This window comes from Parus major, chromosome 11 (genome assembly GCF_001522545.3).
Source record: "Parus major isolate Abel chromosome 11, Parus_major1.1, whole genome shotgun sequence".
Classification (NCBI taxonomy): Eukaryota; Metazoa; Chordata; class Aves; order Passeriformes; family Paridae; genus Parus; species Parus major.
The window spans coordinates 11,783,954-11,796,702 of NC_031780.1; the positions used below are offsets into that span (position 1 = coordinate 11,783,954).

General features: G+C 36.2%; 2 long non-coding RNA genes across 3 annotated transcripts in view; one reads left to right on the forward strand and one right to left on the reverse strand.

The window, feature by feature from the left end:
• Positions 1 to 12,749, forward strand: part of LOC107209952 — a 180,351-nt gene that overhangs the window by 100,449 nt on the left and 67,153 nt on the right. The gene's annotated exons all lie outside the window — the stretch shown is intronic.
• Positions 11,836 to 12,749, reverse strand: part of LOC117244973 — a 4,405-nt gene continuing 3,491 nt past the window's right edge. Inside the window, exon 2 of the long non-coding RNA XR_004499014.1 lies at positions 11,836 to 12,723. This is a non-coding gene — a long non-coding RNA (uncharacterized LOC117244973). The remainder of the gene's footprint in view (positions 12,724 to 12,749) is intronic.

The following is a 12,749-nucleotide window of genomic DNA, read 5'->3' on the forward strand; positions in this document are numbered from 1 at the left end:
TCCCTCCCTCCCCCTATTTTAGCACTAATGAACACTCCTACCCCTCTGTGCTAAGGTCAGCATGGTCACAAACGCTTATCTGGTCTTTAAGCAGAGCAGCATTAGCTGAATCTCAGGTAATCTTTGGTAACTCCTCCCAGAGTGGGAATGCAGGATTTTCAGAATGGCTGCCAGCCCTCTCTGCAAACAGCATAGCAAAAGTTCTCCCAGTTGATGAAGACAACTAAATTACAATTAAGCCTCACAGCACGACAAACACTGCTGAAATGAATTTCACATAAACTCTTTCTTCTAAAAGTTCACCATCACCGCTCCTCATTAATCCCTCTTATGCTCCTGAAGTGTAGTTTGAATTTAGAACTTTCTGATGTTACACCTTTCCATGTTCCTATGTTTCAATCACTTTTTAGGTTTTTATTAAGTACATAAACCTGGCCAGAATTTTTGTGAGGTACTTGGCATTTTGGTACAGAACTATTAAACATAGTAAGGTTTGAAGTACAACTTGGAAGGCACACCACGTTTGCAAGCCTGATTTGTACAGTGCATCAATTATTTGTGCATCTGAAGGGAAGCAGTGCAGTGTGTAGAGGTTTTGTGGGACATGGGGCTGTGTCATATCATATTTTCCCATCTTACTAAGATAGCAGTTTTTTTAGTTTTGATATTTAGGTTGCAAATTTTCTGAGCCTGAGTTCAAGTCAGACTGTTATGATGGTATTGGATTTAGTAACATCAATGAGATTGAAAAGAAACAAATAGGGTTTCATTTGTTGGTAGAAATCTGCTTAATCTTAGAGTCAATGCCTTTATGGTTCATATGAGAATAAGGGAAACAGTTAAATTCTTTATGGTATCCATGAAAACTCAAAGTGGATTGCTAGAGGCTAAACTTGTATTCTTAATTCCGTCACTGTTATATTGTGTTTATATTATATATATAAATATTATATATATTATTATATATAAAATGTATTTTATTGTAGATCAAATGAGAGGAATAAGTTATTACTATTGCCTTACTTAAGGTAATAACGATCACTGAAATTACTAAATGGACTATTTTCAAATTTTTATTTATAGTTCCAAATACAATCAGAGAGCAAGTGTTTAGGGGCTGATGTTCATTCATTGGATACATCCATATGCTGATAGATGATGTATTTCATGAAAGATGACAACATTCTTACAGTTGGAATGTTTGTGAGGAAAGGGACAGGTTAAGGTTTGCTCTTGCGACTTTAATACTGTCATTCTTGCATCTTGAACTATTTAATTTGGAAGCAATATGTCCTCTGAATGCAGTTAGAATTTAGTATGCTGTGCATCTTCTCTTAATACATCTGCTGTCTATACAAAGCAAGGTAGAAAAAAAGAAACAAATAAACCCAAAGAAATTGTATCAGTAGCCCTTAGTTTTAATCCTTTTTAGTGCAAAGACAAAGCAAACCAGTCCATAACAGAAATAACCAAAAAGAAAATGAATGGATCTAGAGAAATGGCCCATCTAAAGCACTAAGTGGGGTATAAATAAGAATTTCACTAATTTCATAGGAGGATCTTAGAAACAGTCCTTTCCCAAGGTAAAACTGAGTTATTAGGTATATTTCCCATTAATATTGGTATCCATAACTGAGAACCCAAGTATTGGAAAGCTGGATAATTGTGACAGTGTACATCACTATTCTTCATTGTAAATAATACACAAAAAGCTCATTATTTCTTCATTTTAATCACCCGTCTCTGTGGTCAAACTCTTCTTTGAAGATCCTTCAGAAAGGAAAAAAATAAAACAGTACTTTATTTTATCTTGAGTTGTCTGGCTGCAATAAGCTTTAACAAAAAGCAAAACAGTGATAAAAATATAATGTATCCTCAGCAGAATGAGAAGACTGTAAGAGGGAATTCACTGCATGTCACAGAGAACCTGAAGCAGGTTTCCATCTTTCCACCCAACACTCAGAGCATATCCATGGATCTCACAGTGTAGGAGGTGTAATCCAGGCATTTCACCCACAGCTCTGGAAGGAGCTACACTTGTGGGATGAGCTCACATGAGCAGCCACACTGGCAGAAGTGTGCTGGGAAGTGCCACCATTCATTTGTGGAAGGTTTGGAAGATGACCTTACCAACAGACGAATTTCTCCCTTCTCACATCCCCTCAGTGCTGTGTTTTCAGCTAACTCAGGTTTGGTCTCTCTCTTGCAGCCTTGCCCCAGCCTTCTTCACTTTCAGAGCCGTTCAGTTCTGTAAAACTCTCTTGCTAAATTATGCCAAGACAAATACCAGCAGAACTGTATCCATGCTAGGAAACTGCACCAGTGTAACTATAAACTGAGATAGTTAAATCAGCACTGTGTGTAGACATAAGTACTTTGCTGGATTTTAGTCAAAACACTTTAAAAGCAATGTTAAATTTTGGTTTTGTGCCAGCTGTGGGTCAAACTGAACCACCTGTATTCATATTCTATGTTTAGCCATTAGTACACTTCAAGTACATTCAAAATTTAAGACAAGACAAAGTCCCACTGAAGTAATTTAAAACTTAAGGATATACATCTGCTTAACCTCTTTCCTGACTCAGGAGGGACTTAAGCATGTACTTAGACTTATATGCTAGCATTTTCTGCTGAATAAGAACCTTTATTTTTTTAAATGGCAATCAAGAAATTCTAATTTTGAATGTAATAGGAAAATTCCTAGATTCATCTAGCCAAAGATAATTGCTGTTTGGAGAGCTTTACACAGTCACAGTAAGAAAAGTACGTTTATCCAAGGAAAAATAAAACTCTTTAAATTAGTACAACCTACAACACAATATTATTTTTATTAACATGTATGCTGTAATGCTAAAACTTGTTACATGTTTGACTCAACCCAATAATCACACAGTGTAAATGATACTCAAACAAGAGCTTGAATGAATCTTTGCATTGCGAAGATTAAATAACCAGAAAGTTATTTCACACCATTCTTCAGGGCAAAACATACCATTTGCTCTAAGCCCACAGCATCTTCGCCTTGCCAGAGTACTTTAAAATAGTTTTGAAATTTCTTTTTTGAGGAGCAAGGCAATGAATTATTCCTCAGGACACGTTAGGTAGTACAAATTCTGCCAGTAGAACAACTTCAAAAGTTGTGAACTACACAGCTGCCTCTTGCTGGGCCACAAGCCCTGCCAGGATTATCCATTTCAGTCACTTCCACTGCAGAAGAATTTCAGATTCATACACTCACGTGAGCTTCACTGGCCAAACAGATTGCTGGTCTGTTCCCAAATGGGAGAGATTTCTGTCCAGTGCCACACCCTCAGGAATATTCCTTCTTCATCTCGCATTTTGTGTTTGGAAAATTCTGTTTGAGATGATAATTAAGCCTGTAGAATCTGTTTTATGACATACCATTAAATACTTTTTATTCTTTCCATATGATTCACTGATATCTTTCCTGTGCAAAAAGGGTGTTCAACAGTCTTCAGAAGAGAGGGCTTTATGAAATCAGCTTCTTATCAAATCATAAGATTTCACGGTCCAAGCTCTTTGGTAGGCTCTTGGGAGCAGTATTTGTGTGGTACCAAAGGAATTCACGTTACTGTGTTTTCATCCCTATAGTCTGGGTGTCTCAAAACTTGCTTTTTAGGAGTGCTGGAATTTGATTCATCCTGCAGTATGTGCTTACACAGATCTCTGTGAGATTTCCCCTTTTCTGTACAAAAGGCAAAACAACTTTTCTTTTCAATTTTCATTTTTCCTTTCCCACAGCTCTGTTCTTCACTAGAAACATGATAACACATTTAAGCAATGAACAACGTAGCATTTAAACATTAATCCTTAATGTTACTGAAATGTTTAAACCTGCATATTTTTCACTGTCTCATACACCATTCTAATTTCTTTTACTCTGTTAAATTCAGACATAATTTAGGATGGAAAAATACATTTTAGAATTACACCTGCAGCATGTAGTATTAGTATGACTTTTTCATGGCATGACAGTGATGTTTCTACAATCTATACATATTGATTTAGGCTGATAATAAACAATTTGATTAGGCTCTATCTATAGGCTGTCATTTCAATCACTGTCACTGTTCCAATAGAGTGGAAGGCAGATAGCAGACACATATGGCAAGATTTCTCAAAATAAAAACTCTGGCCTGATTAGAGCCCTAGGTTCAGTGAATTGGACAAGACAGCTCAGCTGCCAGGTTATTAACTCCCTCAGAAAATACTCTGCCTTTTCCCTGGGGCCAGCCTGAATATTCTGATCTGGATCGATAAGCAATCTCCGGTGTGTACAAAATGCCAGCTAGAATCATTTGTCTCAGTGCAGTCTCCTTACAAAGGATAAAACACCTGCAGTATGTGCCTCCTCTCCCTCCTCCCCCACCTTCCCCTCTTAACTAATGACCCACAAAGAAGGAAGAAGTAACTGAATCTGTTCCATCATCAGGAAGGCTCTCTCAGGTTTGTTTTAATGATCACAATGGCTACCTTTCAATCTTACAAAAATTATATCAGTCATGGTTTCCCTGTGGCATGTTTATGTAAGTAATGCGAACCACAATGTAATGACAAGTGTACAGATGTCATTGTAAGAGGGCCCTTGGCAAGAAGATATCTCAGAATGTCAGAATTTTAATAAACCCTGGACTGCTGGTAGGGTTCTCTTTGGTGGTTGTCTTTTATATTTGTAATGTGTGCTGTGATCTGTTGCTTGGGCCTGAGATTTTTCAGGAGTGTTTAGCAACAAAGGATATTTTAAAATTGATTAGAAGAGAATAATTATTTTCCAGAGTGGTGGTGTTTTCCCAATCCATTACATATCTGTGGTTTGGTTTGTAGCAGTGTTGGCTTGCAGCCATATAACTTGTACTTTCTTTAGAAGCCAAAAAGGACCTTATATCTGAGTGAATTCAGAACCATTTTGGATGTTTTTTTCCACATGTTGACCTATTAATAAGCACCCCTTGACTCAAAAAACAAATATTTGCAAAGAATGAGAAAATAGGCAAACCTCCAAGTTTCTCTCCTTCACTGGTTATTTATTACACCTGGAATCACAGGGGAGAACCTCCTATTGCCTACCTTACAAGTCTGTAGCTTCACATGTCCCATGTTGTCAAGAAATAAAAACTGAATATCCTCAGTAATCTACACAGAATCTACATAGAATCTACATAGAAATTTTGCATTTACTCTCTGTCCTTGTTTTCTACATGAGGTGTCTTGCCCTCATAATATCAAGAAATTAGAATATTGCCTTCCACACAGTCCCCTTCATATTTGCTATCCAAAACTTCAGGAACTAAAGATGTTTTTAAAAAAGAGCAATGCAAGGAACAACTTTAGTAGATTGATTTCTCAATGTAGAAAACATTTCCTATTGAGACACTTATCAGAATGTTTATCTCAGAGAAAATGCACACAGTTCATATGAAAAGCTGATGTTATGTTAATTCCCATTATTATATACAGATGATATTGGGGAAGATGGAACAAAGTGCCTTTAAACCAAAGCTGATGACTTTTTTTTTCCTTGTTTGCTACAGTTTTATTGTAGTGAAATACGTTCATTTTAGCAGTGGAAAACTGCCCTAAATAGACAGCATAAGAGCAATAAGATGTCACATTGCAGAGCACAATTTAAAAATGATGTGTTCTAGAAGTAAGGCTTTTAGACATTTTGGTTTATGTATTAAAACTTCCCACAAATTTGATTGAGAATGAGCCTTTGATGGATATTTGCTGCAGTTATGCTGCATTAGACTCGATTTATCCACCACCTCTCATTGTTGCTATTGATTGATTTTTAAATTAGATGAAGGCAATCAGTAAATACCACCCAATCAAGTCCTAAAAACATACAGGAGATTAGACAATTTAGGGTAATCAATGAAAATATTCTGTGATTTGCTACCACTCAATTTTGACCATAAATTACGACCATAACTTGCAAGTTAGTAAGCCATAAAACAAGTGGATGTGACAGGAAAAACTACAAGAAATGAATTAAGGAGACGAAGAGGAACCACTAATGTTATCATTTAATGAGACAAAATTACTCTTTATACATATCTGGCATTTCTAGTCGAGTCCTGCCAACAGTATTGGAGTACAAGGGCACTAACACTTCTCTTACTTTTCTTGGGTTTTGGTTTTGGGGGTTTTGGTTTTTGGTTACTCATTTTGTGTAACAAATCAGTTTGAACAACACCTAATCTACCTAATTTTGTTGCAGCAAATAAATTAATGTAATTTTAGGTATAAAGCCTGCTGCTTGCTAAAACCCCTCACCCTCATCTCAGGCACTTGCAAAAGCTAATTTTAAAGTCACACTTTGAGGTGGTGTTATATTCTACAAACTAACATTAGAAATGTAACAAAAATTTAATGATATTTTAGATCAACACTTTGAAGAAGCTGTGCTAATACACTTTCTCTGTGATACATGTCACCTATTTTCTATATTCTCACAACAGTCTCACTAGGAACTAATTCACAGATCTTAAAAAAAAAATTAAAACTTATTTACTGGTTGTAAATAGGTGTCAATATTTTTTCTATTTATGAACTATTTGTAACTTCTAGGCACTATCTATGTGGTTCTAGGCTGAAAAGCTGCTTACAAATATATAAGCAACTATTAACAGCTATAGGCTATATGGGTATGAATTGGTGAAATAAAGCAAAAATTTATCATAAATCTGCCCCCTTTAAAATGTAGTACAGATGTGGTACTGCTGAGCAGCATGGAAAAATCTTCCTGGTTAATGCCTTTATGATCCTCTTTAGAATAAGAGAATAACACTTGGAAAAGGAAAGCAGAATAATTTTTGTGAGTGTTGATCATAGAAAAGGATGAAATTAAGATACATTTGACAAGAGAAAAATTCATGTGCCTTTTTCTACATTAAATAGAAATCTGAGAGACCTGAAAACTGCCCAGGACACCTTGAGTGGTGAAGAGATTGTAACAGGGCACAGAAGAAAAGAACTCTCTCACTGCACTCTAAAATACACTAAAAAACAAAAGTGATTTTGTAGATTTTGATGGTAGAGCAGCTCCTTTGAGAGCAGATAAGCACAAAATGCACAAGCACAATATTTCCAAATATTAAAAATAATTGGATTTATATCTATCATTATTTAATTAATTCCCAGTAAAGACAGATTTCATGTTGCAGTAGAGAAGGCAAAACCCCCAGAGTCTGAGGAAAACATTAGTGGTGTTTCAAACAAAAGATTAGTCAGCAAGTACTGTCTCTGTATCAGCAGGTGGACTCTGTGTGAGATAATCCAGAATTAGAACTTTGCAAGGGTTTCATGCAGAAATTCCAAATTCTTCCTGTAGCAGACAAATGTCTGGCACTAGCAACTACCAAAAAAAAAAAAAAAAAACAACCAGGAAAAAAAAAAAAGTAGTCGTTCTTAGCATGTTCTTTTTTTAAAAAGACATTTTCTTTAGCATAGGGTTTTTGAAACAGGAGTTACTTTTCTGTGCAGGTCTGAGGAACAGTATAACAAAATAAGTCAGTGTAAGTGCTGGACCCCTTAAAAAAAACACACTTCTCTCTGTTAAAAACACTCCCCACCTGAATTCTGAATTTAACATTAGAAAATGTCCAAGTCTGGTCTTTCACATTTTCTGTGTTGTTAAGCACATCTGTCTAAGGCAATCCAGTTTGAAGGACTATGTGAATCCCTAGAATACAAAACCTATCCCAGCTTACTGTACATTCTTCTAAAAAATATCATTGAAATACACTTTAACTCCTGAATTTTATCGGTTTCTACACATTCATAATATTTTAAGAAAGAAGTGAATTTAGTGCTGATAATGCCTTTTCTTCCTTTCACATAAATTTGGTACTAGAGGAAGCTTCTGTGTATTTTGTCAGTGGTATAATTTCTACCAAGTATGTACAACAACACTGGAGGACACATAGTTCTCAAAAATAATATTCCTTCGTCTAACATTATTTCTGAAATCTGAGATTTTAGTTTAATTTTAAATCTCTTTTGAAAATACATTCCCATCTTATTTCTAAAAGGTTCTTCATGTGATTGAAGCTGTGGTAGAAATTTGCAAGATACACAATTAAATTGTAGAGGCAGGAAATGAAACAGCTCAGAATCTGAATGAACTCTGAAGCATTTGCATTCCCATATTTAAATATTTGCTTGAATTACATGTGAGCTGTAGCTTTTAAAGCACACAAATTTTTTGCATTCTCTGTAAGGAATAGTTCTAAGACAAATCAATGTTTATATTGTTGCAATATATGATCATTTCATGTTCAGGCTCACATTTGAATGAGTTAAAAAACATACAAAACCCCAATAACTCTAGTAAAGGAGGATAAGAGAGGGAGAGGAAAAAAGAAAACCCCTGACTTAAAACAAAGACAGGGACCTACTTGCAGTTCCTGATGGACTGATGCAATACAATGAAGCTGGTGTATTCAATATAACTTTTAGAATAATTGCCTGGGAGGTAACCAGAAGAAGTACATTTTACTTTATCATGGTACATAAATAAAAGGGCAGACTAATTAATCATATAGCTTACTAAAAGTGCTTTTTATTTTGCCATTTAGTATGCCAGAAAGATCATTTTCTTTAATGTATATACCCAGTATTAACATGATTTAATCCATCATGTTCTGTATTATGAAATTACTTTGTTTTACTCCCTGATCCAGCTGAAGATCATTAACCCACACTATTTTCTAAGTCATACATCATTTGAGTGTATTACCTCATATAGCAAAAAAGCTACTTCCCTCAGTTATACACTCCAACTAAGAAATCATTTTTTCTGGATGCTGCTGACAAGAGGAGATGTTTTCATTAGAAAGCAGATGGTTCACCATTTCGACTCTGTTTTACCTTCACATTTGCTCCAGCTCAGAGTTCTTTGCTGCCAGTTACCACATTTACCATCCGTGTCCTGTATCCCTGACCCATCCATAAAATGTGCTAAACAAGCAAGTGCTCTGCCTTCCCCCAACACCTTTTTTTACTCTGCATCCTCACCTGTTGTAAGTCAGGCTTCAAAAAGCAGTGAAAGTGAATCCAATCATCTGAACAGGAGGTTAAACTCCCACAGTTCTGCAGGTGTTTGTTAGCTGAGAGTGCCAAAGGTGTAATTTTCACATTCAGATTTGGAGCATGGACGTGAAGTCACACTGATGATGAATTTCCCTCACAGAGCTTTAAGGCAGAATCTGGTCTTCTATCATTTTGTGCAGTTTGCAGTTTTGATGTTTATGATAGTGATATTTTCACTGCTATATGCTCTGAGTCTGTGGGATGCACATTCTGCCCTGGGTGCCTGGTAACTCAATAAATAGTGGTCAGCAATGTAAATGAAAGGTGTGCATAACAGAGTAATGGATCCTTTCGATGCAGAATGAAGACTGAATAGTTCCTGGAGATATGTCTTTGTATTTTTAGAATAAAAAAGTATAAATTGTGTTTTAAAATAGAACACTTCAAGTAACAAAACACTTGTTAAGTTTCAGACTGGCTTTAGTTATCTCTAAGCATTTGCCTTGAAGGGCAGAATTTCATTCCAGTTAGGCAAGGAGACCAAATGCTTTTATTGCTTAAGCAGAAAGCCACTTACTAGAGACTAAAACCTTAGAGGTAAACCCCTCACTACATACCTTCATTTCCTCTACATTATGTTTTGATTTTGATCTTTCTATACTGAGGATAATACTCAAACAATGTAGTAATAAATTCTACCTGCTTTGTGCAGTTTTTTTCTGGTTTCTACAATATCCATCACAAACTCCACTTCTATTATAGTTTCATGAAGTTTTCATGGGGACAGTTTAACTTTTGGTCTTTTTTTTGCACATACTTCATGACTGATGTCAAATTTACCTTTTATTATTACCTCTTAGCACTTGCCATTTGTAAAGATGTTATCTTTTTAATTGCCACTGAAAACTAACACAGAGCTTGACAGAATAAGAGGGTATTGGGAGGGGTATTTGAGTTTGTTAATTTGAAGGACAACCTGTTCAGTAATCTCAAAGTGTATCATAGGTAGGATTGGTTTGAAACAATGATCTCTGTAGAGTTTTGACTGAAATTGAAGGAAGAATAAAGGCTGGTATGTGTTGAAAAAATTCAAGGAAAAGATCGCAAATTTGGAATTGTTCCAAAAATGTATGAACACCAAGGACAATGTTTAGTTATCCTTTAATAAACCACTCTACAAAGTGTTCTGAATGAGCTGTGGGAAAAACATAAATCTGCAATATTAAGCAAAGCCAAAGCTGAAGGTCAGCCTGCAGTTAATAACCATGCTCAGTTATACTATTTTTATGATGACACAATATTTAAGCTACTGAATTTGGCACCACAAGTAGCAATGCATGTTGTACAGAGTGAAGAATAGGTTGAGCTTGATTTCTACCTCTCTGTTTATAACATCCATGGATTCTGGATTCTACTCTCTGTTGAATGAAGCCTCAGCATGAGGCTGGTTTATCCACCCTGAATAAACCTCACAGCCATAATTCAGCTGGAAATAAAACAGAGCAAAAATAGGAGGTGCAGGTGTTTCTGCTTGCACATCATGAGCCAGAAAGTGAAAAAGGTAAGGCATAGAGACAGATTATCTTCTGCAGGAGAAGCTGCCCCCGGGGCTTTAAGGGCAATGCCTTTACTCAGTGAAGTCTTGGTTGCAGAACTTTGAGCTTCTCTCATTGGTGTGGACAAGATTGCCAATGTGATGAGGAAAGAAAAGACAGCACAGGCTTCTGAAGGGACTGGAATATCCCACACTGAACTATGTGCAGTGCCACAATTGGCTTCAGTAAGCAAAGATAGACTTTTTTGTTTATGCCTCTAAGTGCTCCCCAGAATGGTATTTACTATAGATGTCACCCAAACCAATTTTTTTCTGTTTAAGAAAGGATTTGAAACTACCAAATTCTGTTGATGAAAGTAATTATCAAAACTGGAAAAGGATATAACAACAAAAAAGTAATACTGTGAACTATTGGTATGAAACTTTGTTTTCAGTATAAATAAGTTGGTGGGTTTTGCTTTAACAACTGTGAACTTACTTAATATACACAAAAGTTCATTTTCTAGCCTTTATTTTGTGAATGCTGACAGTATAATCTCAAAACATTATAAACTATCATACCCTGGTAAAATAATTCCAAACAAAACAAATGAGAAGCCATGGGGGAATTATAGCACAGGATCTTGAGAAGCCAAAATAGAAAACTGTAAAATACACCAGGTGTCATTGTAGGATCTGTGTATGAGTGACTGTACAGAGTGTACTGACACTCATGATGTTCAAATAAATCACATGGAGAAACTCCACCTGGTATTCTATGGGAATAAGTTAAGTACACTCTTCAAAATTATATCAAAAGCAGTTAAAAATATAAACCATTAACATGTGATAGAATAGCAATTTATTTATAAAAGTGTCATTTGCACTTTTGAACACTGTTTAACTTCCATGCTTATTTTGCTGTTTTTAAATAACAAATTGACCATTTTAAATTCATAATGAGGTATGAAATAAATGAGAGGGTACTGAGGGTGAGTCATTCATTAATCATAAGCAAAACAGGGACAAAATCAAGGACACAGGAGCACAAACTGTAAAAGTAATAGGTTGCATAATCTTTGTATTTAATATTAACTACATTATGTTTTTCACATGAGTTCTGAGAAGTTGGGGTTTTTATGTTTACATGAAACTAATCCAAGGTAAATTTTATTTCTCAATATTATTTTATCCTAGAGGTTGCCCTTTTTTTAATAAAGTAGAAGACAACAAATCCTAGCTTATCATACTGTTATGAAGATTTAATAGAAGGGTTAGTAGGAACACTCAATCCTCCTGCAACTTTTAATTTAAGATATTCCACTTTTGCCTAGAATGTATCAAACCCTTCTTGTTTGTCATGGCAGATCTCCCATCAAGAACATAAATTCACCTGGAATTAGTTGTTTTGGCCAAAATACGTGATTCTTCATATTCATCTGTCAGAGGACAGAACAAAAACTATTATTCAAGCCATTCTGTATCTTTATCCTTCAAGAGTTCAATCCACAGGGATTACATAATGTGCAACAAGGTTGTTTACAGTTTGCAAGTGATGTGAGTATTTCAATAGTAGGTGTAGCTCAAATAGACATAATAAAAATAATCTGTTACTCAATGTCAGATTTCAACAAAAAAACCACAAAAATAAACCAGGTTGTAACAAGGCAAGGTGAAGTGGTGCCACAGAAAGGAGTCAGCTCACCTCAGAATCACTGAACAGATGCATGTCTGTTCCATATCCATTCATTTGGATGGAGCTCGTATTGATGTTACTCTTTGTTGTTATTTTGGAGTTCACTGGACAGAGAAGGAGAAAGGGAGGAGGAGAATCAGAGTGAGAACAGATAACTTGCTGTTAGAGCTGTTGTGTTTTGCAGGGCCCAGAGTGGCAGCCCTGGCCAGCCCCATGAGTGTCTGTCAGTCTGTCTGTGCAGAGCAGGGCTGCTGGGAGCACTGCTGGGAGCCATGGGCTGGTATCCCAGCACAGCTCCCAGCCCATGGCTCACACCAGGGGCTTGGTGGTGCACACCAGTTTGTCCTTCTGCACACAAAAAATGGAGACACCGAGCAGATCGTGCCTCCCTTCAGCCCTGTTGGGATCACAGGGAGCAGTGCTCCAGGCACATGCTCACCTGTGCTCCTGATGGATCTGCTCACC